The 18491-nt window shown below is 34.5% G+C and overlaps 1 pseudogene; it reads left to right on the top strand.

Annotated features, from left to right (window-relative positions):
* LOC124985708 (glutamate dehydrogenase 1, mitochondrial-like) overlaps positions 1-18491 on the top strand; it is a 74235-nt pseudogene that overhangs the window by 13457 nt on the left and 42287 nt on the right.

Raw genomic sequence — 18491 nt, forward strand, 5'->3', positions numbered from 1 at the left:
ATCTTCTTTCATGAAATCCTCTTATTGTTTTATTCCTTTTTTCTCTTTAGTTTCCATGTATGAGAGAAAATATGTGGCCATTGACTTTTCACTTAGCATAATGTTCTCCAGCCTCATTCATTTATAAGCAAATGTCATATTTTTCATCTTCTATATGGTCACATAGAACTCCATTGTGTATACACCACATTTTCTTTTTCCATTCAGCTGTTGACAAACACCTAGGCTGCTTCCATAACTTGGCAATTGTGAACTATGTTGCTATGAACATTCATATGCATGTGTCATCGTATGCTGATTTTAGGTTTTGTACAAATTCTAAGGAAGAATAGCTGGGTCATATGGTGATTCCATTCCTACATCCTCTTTTGAGGGATCTCCATACTGATTTCCATAGGGGTTGTACAAATTTGTAATCCCACCAACATTGTATAAGTGTGTTCTTTCCCACATCTTCACTGGCATTCATTATTATTTATATTCTTGATGATTGCTATTCTAACTGGGGAAAGGTGAAGTCTCAGTGTAGTTTAATTATGCATATTTTAACAGTGAAATTATAATTACTTTTGTTAAAAAATAGGTCTTGGCAACCACTTTGGAGATCAAGAAAGGAGGATTGCAAGTTAGAGGCCATTCTGGGCACTTAGTGAGACCCTATTTGAAAACAAAAAAGTAAAAAACACAGTGGTAAAGCACCACTGGGTTCAATGTTCAGTACCACAGAAGGAAAAAAGGAAACAGGATTCAGAATAGGATACAGTGTGTCTCATTTATTTCAGTATTTTGCACTAGGGAAGACTGGCTTATGAAACATTCAAGAAATCTCTTATTTTAGTGGAATTCGAGCATAAATTTTACATATAAGAGAGATGTAATCTGACACATGAAAACAAGTTGATACTTGGGGTAGATTCCCCTTAATAATTAAACTTTATGTCAAAGACCAGTTGTGCTATTCAAGCCTGAAACATGAAATTAGGATTTAAGAGAAAATGCATTTAGTTTTTTTTCTTGGAAGAAAATAGGTAATGAGCAATTGAACTCTTCACTTTCTCCTATAAATTCCAATGAATGGCTAAAAACTGGATTAAAGACTTGGCATCTCTGCTTTCATTTGGCATCCTCTTTCTTATTTGGAGTCACTTTAGATTCCAGGAACAAGGTCTGATCTTATAAAGATCTTGTGATGATCCAACCTTCCCCGTAATACATCAGAAACTTTCTTAGCAGGGTCAAGTCCTTGCCTGACACAAAGATGGATAGACCACACCTGATCAAGATCACCTGCTTTGACAACTTCAAAAAGCTTGCCTTTATTTCCCTTTCTGTAAAACCTCAAAGATGTTGTCAGCTCCTCAAAGTCATGGCTAAAGACACGGCCACCCTGTCTTCCCCATGTTGTGGCACCAACTAAAGTTCCATTTCATGCTGCTCACCATTACATTTCTGTTTGATTTTGGGTAGTGATCGGCTGGACCTGATCTGTTGGATCCTCAGAGTAAGGTCTCTTTGGCCTAGGATTCTGTAGCAAATGCAGTGACTATTATTTGCTAGTACTATAGAAAGTGCTACAGTGGGATTTTTATATTAATTTAAAGGGAATTGACAAATTTATATAACTCAAACATTCACTCCCAATTTTTATGTCATGATGAGCAATTCTCACACATCATCATTTTTTTAGTCAGTTTTTTTACTGCTGTGACTAAATGATCTGACCAGAACAATTATAGAGGAGTAAAGGTTTGTCCGAGGGTTCACAGTTTCAGAGGTCTCAGTCCATAGAAGGCTGGCTCCATTCCTTAGGGCTCAAGGTGAGGCAGAACATTATGGCAGAAGAGCATGGCAGACGGAAGCAGCTGGCATCATCAGGAAACAGAGAGAGTCTCCTTTCTCCAGATATACAAAATAGATACCCCAAATCCACACCCAATTCCAATTTCCTCCAACCACACACTACCACTTCAATTTATCCCATCAGGGATTAAGTCACTGATTGAATTAAGACTTCACAATCAAACATTTCTCTTATGAACCTTCCTGTATTGTCTCACATGGGAGATTTTGGGGGATACCTCACATCCAAACCATAACAAGCACCTTCTAAATTTCTCAAATAAATAAGAAAATGTTTCTAAAAATGAGAAAAATCAAATTTTCAAAAAGATGAGGAATATTTCTGCAAAAATTAATCTCATGCTTCTAGAACTTTACAAGCTATTGATATAGAAAAGATTTGGAATTTGGGAATTAATCTATTAAGCAGAGATGATTATCAGATGTTTTCATAACTATTTTTTAAAGAAAATATTTAAAGCTTTGCTTCTTTTTCCCGAGATGAATGTGCTTTCCTTTATAATTTTGAATCCCTACTGGTTCCTTTCCATCATTCAGATAGGACACAGCAGAGAATGGCTATCAATAAAAGAGCAATTTGTCTTTGAAACTCAACACACAGAATAGCTCCTTTGCTGCCATCAGCTATTGATTGCATTCTGATAGATTTGCTCCTTCTTTTCAAAAAGCCTTAAGACCATTGCTTTCTTATTGTTAACAACATAAAATTCCACTCTTCTTATTTTGCATAACTTGCACTCACATTCAAGGCCCAGTGCTGATTCTTTTCTTCATGATAATGCTCTTCATAATTATTATGAACTACACATAAAGAAAACTTGAGCCATCTTTTAGTTTTTCTTTGTTTTCTTTTCAGCAAAACTGAGGGCTGTACCCAGGTCCTTGCAGATGCTAGGTAAGATTTGAGATGCCCTTCACCCTATCTTTATTTAATTTTATTTTTAGAAAGGGTCCCACTAAGTTACCCAGGCTGTCCTCAGTCTTGTGTTACTCCATTTTCTGAGTAACTGGGATTGTAGGCGAAAGTCACCATGCTCAGTAAAACTTAAGTTTTCTTAGCAGATTCTCGTAACAGATATTTATCTGTTTCTAATTTGTATTTATACTTTTTTTAACAAAATTAATTTTAAATTACAAATTCAGATCTGAAAAGGATCATTTTGATGTAGCCATATATTTTAAAGAAAAGCATGAGAATGAAATGCAAATGAATCAGGCATGGTGAGTTAGGCAGCTTTATAGTAACATACAACCCCAGGTCTTAGGGCTTAAAGTAACAGAGGTTTATTTTTTGCTCACATGCTATGTTCATCCTGAGCTAGTGTAGTGGCGCCCCCTCCTCCACCAAAGAATTTTAATTAAGCTTCTCTAGACACCCACGCCATAATTGTTCTTATTAACAAATATTAGCAAAAATTTCTGCAAAGAACTCAATGTGGTTTGAAACTTCCTATTTTCCTTAAGGGTCAAGGGCTTTGTCTTGTAAAAGCTAAATTAGCCTGCTAACTTAATGGTGTACAAGAATTGTTACTTCTGCTTTCTGTGGTAAAGATTTGTGAAACCTCTGTCAAGTCTGAAAAAATGGAACAAAAAGCACTTTTCATGTAAACCTTCAAACCCCTACTCCTACTGAGTATAAAGATTAAAGAATTTCCATTTTTTCCCACCATGCCCCTCTGGTAATCACTGTTCTGTTCTGTATCTCTAGAGGATACAAAATAACAAATATGTATAATATGAACAAATCTAGAAATCCAAAGTACAACACAAGGACTATAGGTAATAAAATTGTACTGTATCTGGGATTCAGAGTAGATATTATTTACTCTAGGTACAAAACAAACAAATGAGTAACTATAGGAGATAATGGATATATTAATTTGCTTCATTATAGGAAACTTTTTACTATCTACTCATATCATATAGCATCATGTTGCATACCTTAAGTACACACAATAAAATTTACCTTAAAAAGAAAAAGAGAAAAAAAAAAGTATTTCCAGATGCATAGTCCAGAGGTTTTTAGGCATGATCCTCCTCTGGACCACTGTAGACCAAAATAAACCTTCTTCCACTAATTCCTTGGGTGCCCAGCCTCATTTGTCCTCCATCACTAGCTCATGAGTAGCTCATCCATCATTAGTAGCTCAGCTTCCTGAACTTTTCACTCCTGGACCCAGGATCATCATCTGAAAATTTTCAGTTGTATTTCAAATCAAAAGAAAATGTAGCTTAGGTGCACTGGCACCTAAAACTTCCTTCTAGTCATGACATGTGGCACTCTTACATTTTCATTTGTTAAAAAGAGTTGCATGCCAAGTTCAAAATTCAAATGTGCAAAGAATGTTCAATATTTCCATGTGCCTAGAAAGAGAATATTTGAAATATTTGCAAATAGCCCTAACAACCATCTCAGGAATCATGATGATCCATCATGTATTTTGATGAATTTTAAGGAAAAAAAAAGAGATTTTTGAGGAAATTTTGACTTCTGATTTCTTTTTTCAAATTTCTTCAAATTATGTGTTTTGTTGAAACAATTATGTGTTATTATCTAAAATCTATAATAAATATGGACTGTTGGGAAGGTTTTTTGGATAAAGCAGTATCTGTTTCATGCTTAAATACCGAGAACTTTAAATCTAGACAACATTATCTTAGTATTGTTACCCATTAAGTAATCTGGTTTTGATTATCATGCTAATTCTTGGAGAAAATCTTTAACCTGGACTTTTAATGACAAAGGATTGAGAATCATTAAACAAAGAGTCTATTATGGAAACCATGCATAATTTACTGAATCAGTTAGTTTTATATAAGGTTCAAAGTATAACAGATGTGCATGCAGTTCCTTTTAAAATTTCAAATCCTATAAATCCTAGGTTATAAACTCAAAAATTCCTCCTGACTGCAAGCTTATCAGGGCCTGATTGTGCAACTCTTCCATTGATATTATAGTATTATGCATTTTTCCAGAAATTGATGTTATTTTCCATTTAAACAAGTTATTAATCTAATTCAGTAGTCCTTAAACTTGGCAGAAAATTAGACTATACCAGGGAATTTATTAAACCTTTTAGTTGAGCCATATAATTCAGGAAATTCCAAATGCATAGTTTGGAAATTCCAAATGTATAGAATTGGAGACTAGAATGTGTATAATCCGGAAGGTATAGCTGTAATATCTCCAATTAAGTAAGTCAAATATATATCTTGGAGTTGAATATTAACTAATTTATTAAGTAGCTACAGCAGTAAATGGAGAAACTAAACCTCAGGTGGGTAGCTTACACAGGGATTAAGAAGGTTATCATGAGACAGGTTATCCTTACTTTGTTATTACTGATAATGTGATCTTGGACAGATTAGTTTTCCTTTCATACACAGATAGAAACCCTAAAAAACTGGGAGAAAAATCTCTTCTTTCCTTACAGCACATAATTAGCTTTTAAACAGTATTAGTCATATTGTAATTATTTTGGGGATAATATTACTTTTTTCAGATTTTATTCCTTTTTTTTTTGTCAGGGAGGGGTCCAAGGAATTGAACCCAGGCACTTGCACATGCTAGGCAAGTGCTCCTCCACTGAACCATACTCCAGCCATTTTCATTTCATTTTGAAATATGGGCTCATTAAATTGTCCAGGCTTGCCTCAAATTTTTGATATTCCTGTCTCAGACTTTCCAGTAGCTATGATTATAGGCATGTATTACCACACAAAATCGGTTTTCATTCTCAAACAGATCTTCATTGAGCTTTTTGCAAACTTTGATGTTAAAAGTGTTAATTGCTTAATAAATAGTAGGAGAAAAACTGCCAGAAACATTTTCTTAAATGACAGTTTACAGGAACACTCCTTTGACTTTGAGTTGATGATAATTAAAATGAACTTTGTTTGAAAATCTTTTACCTGGTTGTGAAATCTGTGAGGAAAATCTATTCCTTTAAAAAGGTTTACATTTAATATTTATAATCATGTTTTCTTTTTTTATTTGAGAGAGAAGATAGATTTTTTCTTTATTGCATATATTGAAGATGTAAAGCACGATATTTTGATGTACTTTAACATGCTCAAATTATGATAGTCAAGCAAATTAGATTGTCTGTCCTCTCCAACTTGTAGTCCTCCAGCCTCTGCATCCCAAGTCACTGGAATGACAGGCATGCTCCACCACAGCTGTAATCATGTGCTTTTGATATAAGGATAATTTATGCATTTCTTCTGACACTTATTCCTCCCCCCAACTCACCATAGGCAAGTGCTGTATTATTGACCTATATCCCCATTCCTTTTTTATTTTATTACAGGCATGCCTGTAATTACAGCAACTCAAGAGGCTGAGGCAAGAGGTCACAAGTTCAAATCCAACTGGAACAATATAGTGAAGCCCTGTCTCAAAATTTAAAAAAAAAATTAAAAAAAAAAAGAAAAGAGCTGAGGATGTAGCTCAATGTTGCACCCCTGGGTTCAATCCCCAGTACCACCACCAAAAAAAAAAAAAAAAAAAAAAACAAGAGATAAGGAATTTCCATAAAATGCTTAGTTTATATGCCTGAAATTTTAAATATTTAGCAAATGATAACTGTACTTTTTATATTTTATCTCAGTGTTAGAATTGTTATTTAATTTTTTATGTGGTAGCAAACAAGAATATTATTTTTAGATTGCATTTTTTAGTTTGACCAGAGGAAAAACAGATGGCTTTCAGGCATTCCTTAGGGTCTAGATTCCTTTATTCCCATTTTAGTACTGATACCAGAGATGGAAATTTCTGACTCAGTTAATGTAGAAACAAAACTGAGACAAGTGAGCATGAACATAGAGGCAAGACTTTAACTGAGCTGGGGAATTCTCCTTGAGAAGAGTTGAAACTGTGTTGATTGAGAATGAAGTCAGACTGACCACCAGACGAAGGAAGGAGACATTGATGTGTAGGGGTTGCAGGATTGGTCCAACATTCTGGCCTTGAAGAAGGGGTTGTTGGTGTCCCAGAAACTCTTGTGCTCCTGGTGGCGGTGTGATCCTGGCCTTGGGGTAAGGTTCAGCTATTGTAGCTGCTGAGAAAGCACATAGGTGGCGCTGGAAGAAAACACACATCTTGTTTTTGATATTAATAGATTATAGGCCTGGGAGTCTGTCTTCTGTTTTTCTGTGGTGATCTTCAGCTGTCTTGTTCTGTCATTTGAGTTTATTCTTGAAGATGTTATGGCAAAGGCATCCTGATTTTTATAATACACCTTGTTTCTATGGCTGATAAGATCATTTGGGAAAGTGAGGGATTAGGGAAGACACCAGATACTTACCATACTTTTTATGGGTAATAGGTCATTATTTTCAGGCTTTGGGAGTGCATCTGCCCCCTTGTACACATGCTGGTCCCTGATTATCTCAGTTCTATCTGTCAGAAATATTTTAGGAAATATTAAAACATAAGCCTAATAGTTTGCCACAGACAAGTTTATTTCTGCAGTACTGTGAATTGAACCAGGGATGCTGTACCACTGAACTACATCCTCAGACCTTTTTATTTTCTATTTTGTCACACAGTCTCACTAAGTTGCTAAGCCTGGTCTGAAACTTGCTATCATCCTGCTTCAGTATCCTTAGTTCCTGGGGTTACAGGTATGCACCATTATTTCTAAAGGCAAGTTTAGAGTTGAATTTGAAGAATAGTTATAGATGTGCAACATTCTCTTGCACTCTCTAACTTAAAAAAAAAAAAAGACATTATGAGGGAAATAAATAAAATTACGAGAGTTCAGTAATTATTCCTAAACTATCCCTACACCATAGACCATGGATAATTGAAAGCTTTGATTAGAGCGATGGAATGGCGGTAGACTTTTTAAGGCATAAACTTCTAGCTCCCTCTATGAAATTTACTTTGATACCTCACTAATTGAAAAAAGAGGATATTTGCTAAACTGGGAGGGAATATTTTTTGAAAAATTATGGGTATTAAAATACCTTTAAAGTATCTTTTGGGATATAAATGCATTTAATAACAAGTATTTTTATTTTTAGCAGAAATATAATTTTACTAGTTTTGATAATTGTTAAAGTAGATATTATATTTCTTTCTGTACCAGTTAAGGAAAGAAAAGTTCTATCTGAAAGACATTTCTGATTTTCTAAGATAGAATTTTATAGTATTGCAAAATAGAAAAAAGTAAATTTATCAGAACAGCTGCTATATTCAAAGTAGTGCCTCATTCAGGGGAAGATCTCTTATGTGCCACCTGTTTACAACAATATGATATAGATTCTTAGGAACAAACTATTAATGACAGTCTGTCATGATTTTTCATCACCATCTGGAGCCAGATAAGGATGTCTCAGTTTGTTCAGCCAACTTACACAAAGAGTAAGATAGAGTAAGAGGAGGGTTGTTTCACAGTGGGCATGCTGCCAATAGCATTTAGTGGGATTATCTTTTATCTCTACATTTTTAATTGACAAACATAAAAGAACTCACTGCATGCAAAAATCATAACTTTTCAGGAAAAAGAAGAATAAAAATAAACTAAGAGAACATTCATCACAGTCACAGGCAGGGGAAAATATATTTCTAAAACATCATAGTGTTTAACCAAACATTTTAATAATAAACCCCTTGATCTTTGTAGAACATATTTTTGAGAGTCAATTTAAGGCAGTCAGGAGAATACCTTATTGGAATATTAATGTTTGAAGAAGAAACAGAAATTACACATCCATGTATCTTCTTTCCTAGCCAGACAATGGAGGAAAAGCTCTGTGTTTAAAGTTAGTGACTTAGTTTTAAATTTCTGATTTGCCCCTTTGTAGTTCTGTGACTTTGAGTGAGTCATTTAATTTTCTATCTTGGTCTTGGTAATGTCTTTTGTTTTGTTTTGTTTTTGGATATGAGTCCAAAAGTATAGGCAACAGAAGTCAAAATAAATAAATGGGACTACATCAAATTAAAAATTTCTTCAGAACAAAATAAATTAAAAGCAAAATGAAATTGTGACCTACATAACAGCAGCTCCTTTAAAATTGTTCTTCATGCAACCCCAGAAAGAGGATCCACTCCCTGTCTTAACTGAGTCCATTTTGTTCCTGTGGTTTCTCTCTTTTTGAGTCCTTCTCAATTTATTTCGGATTCCAGGAATGGTGAACCCTGTAGGCGTATACCACATGAGGGGAATCGAAATTGCCCCCTATGTAGGAGCAATCATCATGATGGAACCTGAAGTCCCCCTAAAGCAAAATGACCTCCTGGTACAAGAGGGACCTTGCAGAATCAAACCTGAGGTAATGAGCAACTAGACTACTGTTTGACCAAAACTGCTTCATTATGCTTATTTCTTACCTCACACCCACTTTTATCCTTTATAATCCAGAGTTCCCCAAATACAGAGTTTAGGATACTGTGGTTTCTGTTCCTTCAAAATGTGGCCTTACAGAATAAATTTCTTTACTTTGCTTACTGCCATTTGTCTCCTGTTTGGTTAATTGGGGCAAGTGACTGAGTCTGGTCTATTGGAACTCTGGACTAGGATTCTAATAACTGGGCTGGGGAGATAGCTCAGTCGGTACAGTGCTTGCCTTGCAAGCACAAGGCCCTGGGTTCGATCCCCACACCCAAAAAAAAAAAAAAAAAAAAAAAAAAAAAAAAGCATAGGATTCTAATAACTAATGGAGGGGAGAAAATATTTGCAAGCCAAAAAGAGTCAATATCCAATCTCTAAGGAATGTACAAATTACTAGCAAGAAAACAAACAAATCAAGGTAGAAATTGGCCAAGAATCAGAATAGATTTTTTTCAAAGAAGGTAAACAGATGGTGTACAGGTGCTTAAAAGTTGCTCAGTATCACTGATAATCAAGAAAATGCATGTCGAAAACCATGAAAAGGTGTCACTTCACATCTGTTAAGATGGTTGTTACAAAAATAAGAAAAAGTTAAGTGTTGGTGAAAGAGTAAAAGAAAATATTGTAAACTGTTGGTGGAAATGTAAATCAATATAATATTCCATATATACATACCCAAAGGAAATAAAATTAATGTCTCAAATATCTGCACCCCACCTCCACATTCCATGCAACATTATTCACAATACCTAATGTATGAAAACAATATATGTTTTCACCAAATTGATGGAAAAAAAAATTCATTTAAACACATGTATATTTGTCATTGAAAGAAGGGAATTTTGTCATTTAAGAAAATAGAAATAAATATGGAAAATGTTAAGTGAAATAAACCAGACACAGAAAGACAAAGATTACTTTATCTCACTTATATTTGGATTTAAAAAGTCAAACTTACAGAAGCAGACAGTAGAATGGTGTTTGTCAGAGACTGGGACAAGGAAGGGATAGGAAAATGGGGAGAGGTTTATCAAAAGGTTATCTTGCCGTTAACAAGATAAGTTCTGGGAATCAAATGTAATATGGTGACTATCAGTAGTATTTATTTCTTTACTTGAAATTTAATAAAGTAGGTCATACTAATGGTCCTTACCACACTCACATGCTTAAATACACTCATTCATATACATACAAGGATAACTAGGTAGTGATGGATATGTTAATTAATTGAATTATGGTAATGATTACACAATGTGTTCATATAACAAATCATCACTTACATGACTTTATACAATTTTATCATTTAAATATTTTAAAATTAAAAATGTCATCACTTTTTGGTACTAATTGAATAAATCAGACATCTTATAAGCTTAGTTGTGTGCATGTGTGTGTCTATGTGTATGTATGAATATGCTGATTTTTATCTGAATTTCCCCACCTTTTTTTTACAATACTGTTCATTGAACTTGATATCTTGCTTACTGATCTACAGCCTCAGACCATTTTACAATTTTATTTTTGAGACAGTCTTGCTAACTTGCCCATGCTGGTGTCAAATTTGCAATCCTCCTGCCTCAACCTCTTGAGTAACTGGGATTGCAGATGTTTGCCATCACAATTGGCCTGTCTCTCCACCATATTTGTTGTTGAATGAACCACTGTATATTGCACAATTGATTCTAAGGGATTGTTTCTTCTTTAATAAATATCTGCCTTTCAGCAAATTCATCCAAAAATTTACACAAGTGTTTTGGCATTTTGAGGTTCAAATATACATACATTAAATAGAAAAAGATAACAGCCATCACTGGAAGAACTGAAAAAATCAAATTGATTTCACAGCTTATGAGCATGACTATCACTCATAAACTCATAACTAATGTGGTCATGGAGTTGAACAGTTGATAGAGTGGAAACATATAAATTCATAATAAATGTAATTCCATCTGACTTTGAAAGGTAAACTTCACATTTGCCTTCATGACAGAACTGTACTTGGGAGATTTTACATAAGGCTTTGGCAATCCTGATATTTAGGGCTTTGTGGATTTTCAGAAGCACTTGTTAGGTAGCTAGCCAGTAAGAATGGGTGAGCAAGGAAAAGACAAGGTAGGATAACTAAAAACCACAGGGAGCCTTATCTGATAGACAAGTCCCTGGAAGATGGGGCTTGGTATGGGAAAATCTCCCACAGCCTTAATTATGAAAACTACCATTCTGATGTTATTATCATTTGTAACCACATCTCCAGGATCCTCCCTTATCACAGAAACCTATTTTATAACTCCCAAAGAGGTGGGGCAGTGGGACAGTCAGTGTAGGTAATGAATAATAGGGTCAGGAAGACTGGGGGCTGATTCAAAAGGAAGTAAAGTGCTAATACCTTTAGAGTACTTTCCCCTCCTCCAACCTGTTGCCAAGGTTACCTGCCTTCAAGGAATTGTTCCTCTGTCAAGGAGTTGTAAATGTGCTCAGTCTGTGAACACATGGTGGTAGAGAAATGGAATTTAGAGACTAAAGACTGTAATATACTGATCAATATGAGAGAAACGCATGGACCTGAATAACCCTGTTACACAGATCATTTATTTGCACCTTGTAACATGCCTATTAATTGGCTGTGTTATAATAGAAGAAGAAACCAAGGACATAAATGAATTACTCAAGGTCACACACTGAGAGAAGGATCAACTTCTTTTCCAGGCACTTTGAACCTAAATCTAAGGTTCTTGATTCTTTAAGCTCCTGGGAAATTTGACTAGAATGTTTTATTGTCTTTCACTTAAAAAGTGCTTCAATTAATTAGGGTAATTAATGTGTTAGTCATTAACATTCTTTATGACTTTAATATTTTCAAAAATTAAACTTCTATATCATTGGGTTTTTTTTGGCAGGGGAGAGGTTACGTAGATCCAAGATTTGGATCCAGTATTTGGATCCAGTATTTTGTAGATTACTCTTAATTGCCTTTCTAGGACTAAGGGATTAATTTACTTTTGTTTATTGAATAAAATTTCAGTTGTGTTGATGAAATGTTCCATTTTTTACACCTCATTAGTTATTCGAATGCTTAGAATGTCTTATTATTTCAATTCTTTACCTACTTAATTAAACAACATCTTTTTTGAGGAATCTTCTAAAAGCACTAAAACCCATGCTTTATAATTAATAAATTTTAGGCAAGTGTCTTTTTTTTTAACTTTTTTTTTATTGTAAGCAAATGGGATACATGTTGTTTCTCTGTTTGTACATGGAGTAAAGGCATACCATTTGTGTAATCATAAATTTACATAGGGTAATGTTGTTTGATTCATTCTGTTATTTTTTCCCTTCCCCCAACACCTCCCACCCCTCTTTTCCCTCTATACAGTCCTTCCTTCCTCCATTCTTGCCCCCCTCCCTAACCCTAACTCTAACCCTAACACTAACCCCTACCACCCCTCATTATGTGTCATCATCCACTTATTAGCGATATCATTTGTCCTTTGGTTTTTTGAGATTGGCTTATCTCACTTAGCATGATATTCTCCAATTCCACCCATTTGCCTGCAAATACCATAATTTTATCATTTTTTATGGCTGAGTAATATTCCATTGTATATATATACACCACAGTTTCTTTATCCATTCATCAATTGAAGGACATCTAGGTTGGTTCCACAATCTGGCTATTGTGAATTGAGCAGGTATTAACATTGATGTGACTGTATCCCTGTAGTATGCTGATTTTAAGTCCTTTGGGTATAGGCCCAGGAGTGGGATAGCTGGGTCAAATGGTGATTGCATTCAAGTTTTCTAAGGAATCTCCACACTGCTTTCCAGAGTGGCTGCACTAATTTGCAGCCCAACCAGCAATGTATGAGTGTACCTTTCTCCCCACATCCTCGCCAACACTTGTTGTTGCTTGTATTCTTCATAATCGCCATTCTAATTGGAGTGAGATGGAATCTTAGGGTGGTTTTGATTTGCATTTCTCTTATTACTAGAGATGTTGAACATTTTTCCATATGTTTGTTGATTTCTTGTACATCTTCTTCTGTGAAGTGTCTATTCATTTCCTTAGCCCATTTGTCGATTGGATTATTTGCATTCTTGGTGTAGAGTTTTTTGAGATTCTGGAGATTAGTGCTCTATCTGAAGTATGATTGGCAAAGATTTTCTCCCACTCTGTAGGCTCTTTCTTCGCATTGCTGATAGCTTCCTTTGCTGAGAGAAAGCTTTTTAGTTTGAATCTATCCCAGTTATTGATTCTTGCTTTTATTTCTTGTGCTATGGGAGTCCTGTTGGGGAAGTCTGGTCCTAAGCCAACATGTTGAAGATCTGGACCTACTTTTTCTTCTATAATCTGCAGGGTCTCTGGTCTGATTCCGAGGTCCTTAATTCATTTTGAGTTTAGTTTCGTGAATGGTGAGAGATATGGGTTTAGTTTCATTCTGTTGCATATGGATTTCCAATTCTCCCAGCACCATTTGTTGAAGAGGCTATCTTTTCTCCATTGCATGTTTTTGGCCCCTTTGTCTAATATGAGAAAATTATATTTATTTGAGTTTGTGTCTATGTCCTCTATTCTGTTCCATTGATCTACCTTTCTATTTTGGTACCAATACCATATCAAGTGTTTTTTAATTTAAAACATTTTCCAAGTTATTAAGTATATAAAGTTAGAATATAAATAATACCCATGTTTGATACATTGAAGCAATGATTGCCTAAATAGCAATACTAGATATTTTTATATGCATAATCTGAGTGATACATTTAATGAATAAAACTTGGAGTTGCTGAGCAAAAGCCTATATAAATAGAGAAATTATTTTAACATTTTCTTCCATCAACATTGGCTAATTTGAGGAGATTTGTTTTTAGCCAATATATTTACTGTATTTTTTTTTTTTTTTGAAAGCACTCAGGGAAAGGCCAATAACTCAAACTGGTAATGAGACCAGTTCCATGCCTTAGGTTTTTTTTGTTTATGTTTCTGTAGAATAAATGTTTGTCATATGAGTAGCTATACCTTTGTACATTAGAATTAGTATTAACTTCCATAGACAGTTAAGCTTTCATAATTTTATTATATTAAAATTATCCAGTTATGCTTATTAAAGCAAAGTATGGCAGACTTTAATCATGACCCTCTTGAATGGTCTAGGGATCACTGCAATGGGATTCTGCATTGGGGAGGCAGATTGGGTTAACTCTAACTTTAGCAGGGGAAGTGAAAATGTATAGTCAAGGAAGAGGCTGAACATCATTACTGAAACATCAAGAGTAAGGGACTTTCGACTGAACAAACAGGAGGGTTGCTACAGTCTGAACAGGGTCATCAAATATCACCTGAGCATGGTGGAGAAAGAGGAACCCTATCAGGTATCAATGGTGATCAGATATCAAGGTGAGGAAAGGGTTCTTGCTAAAAGACTGAGTAAAATTCTTGCTAAAGCTAGATTTATAATGAAGTGCAAAAAATCATTGTTACTGTCTTACAATAAATATTAAATTTTATTGTTTTCATTTATCCAACCAGGATAGGCTGGTTGTCCTATCATGAGTGTTATCATCTTGACTCTTTGAACCATAGTTAGAAAATTAGCTCTAAAACTAAATTTCTTAAAATCTGTTTAAGAATTTTTTCCAAGTGACTCCTGGGATTTCATGGTTCAAAGTTGGAAAGAACTGGGTATGGTGGTGCATGTGTATAATTCCAGTGACTCCAGTGGCTCTGGAGGCTGAGGCAGGCGGATTGAGATTTCAAGGTCAGCCTCAGCAATTTAGCAAGACCCTGAGCAACTTAGTAAAACCCTGTCTCAAAATTAAAAAAAAAAAAAAAAGAAAAAAAAAAAGTGGAGGGGGGTTGGGGATGTGGCTCAATGGTTAAGTGCCCTGAATTCAATCCCTGGTATCAAAAATAACTAACTAACTAAATAAATAAATAGTTAACTAAATAAATAAATAAAGTTGGAAAGAAAAAGAAATTAAGGAATGTGGAATACTCTACATTTTCTGCTTTTCAAAAAATTTAGATATATAGATTATTAAAGTTAAAATATTCACTGCTTTGAGTAAATCTTTCTTACATTAAATTGACTTTAAAAGAAAAGGTGTGTATCAAGAAGGAAATCTTGGTTATTACTATCTTCAATTACAAAGAAGTCACATAAAGACAGAAATCACCATGTTTTTGTATAGAATGGTCATTAGCAGCTAACAGTCTCCTTACTTTCACATGTTAACAAAGGCCTCAAGGGATGTAAGGGTTTTCAGGTAAAGTGCTGGACACAGAGTTACATCTGAATTTCCTATGAACAATGAATAAATTTTAGTATAATTAGGCACTGACAATTATTTGCCTTTATAAGAAATTCAAATGTAACTGGCACTTCATATTCTTATTTGCTAAATCTGGCAAAATTAAAATACATTGATGACTCTTTCTCAGACCCACCTGTTGCATTTTGGAGTAAAGGATTGACTAATACAGGTCAGGTCATGTCTCCTTTTTTCATTTTCCTGGCCAGTTCCAGGAAAAGGGATTACATATTTTGTTTTAGGGCAATAAAGAGTCATCTGGAATTAGGTGAAAGAGGAATGGATGAGGAGATAAGCAGATTTAGATTTGATCATACATAAAAGACAGCAAAATCTTCTGAGCTCTGATTTCTAGCTTATTGCTATGGGCCAGTATACTTTGTCTTCTTGAGTTTTCTCAGGGACTTTAGTATCTTTAATTACTTAAAGCTATCTTGAGATAAATGTTTATCATTTATCATTTGAAACCAAAATAACATTATTTTTAATGAAAATTTTAGATAGTATGGAAAGTTTATTGCAATAGTACCTGTCTGATGACAACATTGATTGTTATTTTATAATAGAATGCTGTTTATTTTCTAATAGGATGTGAATACTTAAGTGATCCTCCTATTTGACCTTTCCTTTATCCAAAAGATTGAGGATTTATCAGTATATCCTAATAATGGAGAACTTTTACCCTATGAAGTCCTGGTAAAAAGCAGTGCTGGTGCAGGTAGTCTTGCTCATCTGTCACTATTTGGTAAAGGACAAAGCTCCTTTTTCAGTCTGTAGAAGAGAATGTTTTCCTTTTCTAGTAAAGAAGTGCATTCAGACTGCATAAATATGTTCTTCAGAATAGTTGGAAATCAATACCTTATATAGTATACTCTTCTGTGTGTTTTTTAGATATGAATAAAGAAGGTAGTCCCAGGTTTTGTGATATACAGAAATTGCAGAATAGAATAATTTTTAAAAAGCCTTTCATTTTATACACATCCTCATTGGGGTGGGCACTGAAGATTGAAACCAGGACTGCTTTCAACATTGAGCTACATACCCAGTCCTTTTTCAGTTTTTTGTTTGTTTTGTTTTTTTAAGACTGGTTTCAGTTTCAGACTTTGGATGCTCCTGCCTCAGTCTACTGATTCACTGGGATTATAGACTTGAACCATTGCCCCCAGACATCATTTCATATATATATATACAAACAAAAAAAAAAATATATATATATATATATATATATATATATATTTGTTTGTATTTTTTTTTCTTTTTTTTTCTGGTGCTGGGTTGATCTTGTCTTTTACACTCTGAAGGGAATGCTTTTTTCTAAGGCCTGTGTGATATTAGCTGTGGTAGTCTGTGGGAGCCCATGTTTTTATTTGTATTTGATTTTGTTTTTGTTTTAAAATTTTATTTATTTATTTTTTTCCAGTACTGGGGATTGAACCCAGGATTTCATGCTTGCTAGGCAAGTGTTCTGCCATGGAGTTACACTCCCAACTAAGGTTATTTTTTCGATCATCCATGAAGAGGCAGAACTTTTTCCAACTCATGCAAATTCCATAGAGCCCATCTAGCAGTGAACAAGAGTGCTAAGTGTTCTGAGACAAATAGAAGGGCAATAGGAAAGAAGGAAAAAAAAAAAAAAGGGAAGCTTTGATTGAATGATAGCTCTTAAAAGGGGAGTAGAGAATTTTCTACAAATCTAACTGAAGTCATCTCTACCAGTCAGCATTCTGTTACTATAATAAAATACTAGAGGCAGCTGACTTTACAAGGATAAAATGTTCATTTAGATCATAGTTTTAGAGGTTAAATGCAAAAGGGCATAGCACAGAGTCATTGGTCCCCCTTACATCACCTCATGGCATGGATGGCAATTGTGTTTGTGAATGTTGGAGCAAGCAAGTGATGACATCGTGAAACCAAAGCAGAGAAGCTGCAACAAAATTCAGGCTTTCGTTACAATCCAATATACCATGAGAATGGCCTTCCAAAGATACTTCCAATGACTTGAGAACCTCCCACTAGGTCCCACCTCCCAAAGGTCCCTAATAGCACTAATGTGGGGATCAAGTTTTCATTTTATGGGGTATTGGAGAACATTCAACATTTAGGCATTCTTTTCAAGAAAAGTAATTATAATCAATAGCTTTTCAATTCCATGGCACACCCTTTCCTTCCAGAGTCTAAATTAGCTATAGCTTTCAAAAATTATGTCTGTGGTCTTCAAAATATTCTTATTTGTACTTTCCGTCTGCTATATTAATTTAGTTGAATTATTTAACTCAAATAACCTTTTCTTTGCCTCTCCAGATAGCAATAGTTATTGATAGTTTTCCCAGAGATGTGGCAACTCCATTTCACTTTATTTAACCATGTATTACATTTTTTGAAAGGGCTATAATTGTTAATGGAAATGGTAAGTTGTGCAACTCTTGACAAAAGGTGTTACCCGAAAGATTGAAAAAGGGAGAAATCAATTCTTGGCATCTATGTAAATATAATATGGTAAAAGTCACTCCAATCTCAGGAAATAATAATCCAAAACTTCAAAAAAATCATATTCGTAGGGAAATTCCTACTATGCATTTGGTCTCCTTAAAGTATGTACCTTTTCCTATTACAGTTTGGCAAACTTGCTCCTGAAAGGAATTGTTTATTAGTTTAAAAAAATGTAGATAATGTCATAATGACAATTTGTACCTTGAACAGTCGGACTCATGAAACTATAGAAAATTACATATTAAATAGATGCTAATATTAATAGGAGGAGACTGTGATTTCAGAGAAACTTGAACAATTTTTGCCTGCCTTTTGTTTTGGATGCCATCACAAAGCAGAAGGGTAATTCCAGCTGGCGTCTATGGCAGAATATCATCTTCCAGAAGATGAAAAGATTAAATGGAGATTCATTTACAGGGGTATTAAAGGTCTAACACTGCCACTAAAATCCAAATAAGGACATCATCAACTGCCTGAAAGTCATAGTAATTA

Source organism: Sciurus carolinensis, chromosome 5 (genome assembly GCF_902686445.1).
Source record: "Sciurus carolinensis chromosome 5, mSciCar1.2, whole genome shotgun sequence".
Classification (NCBI taxonomy): Eukaryota; Metazoa; Chordata; class Mammalia; order Rodentia; family Sciuridae; genus Sciurus; species Sciurus carolinensis.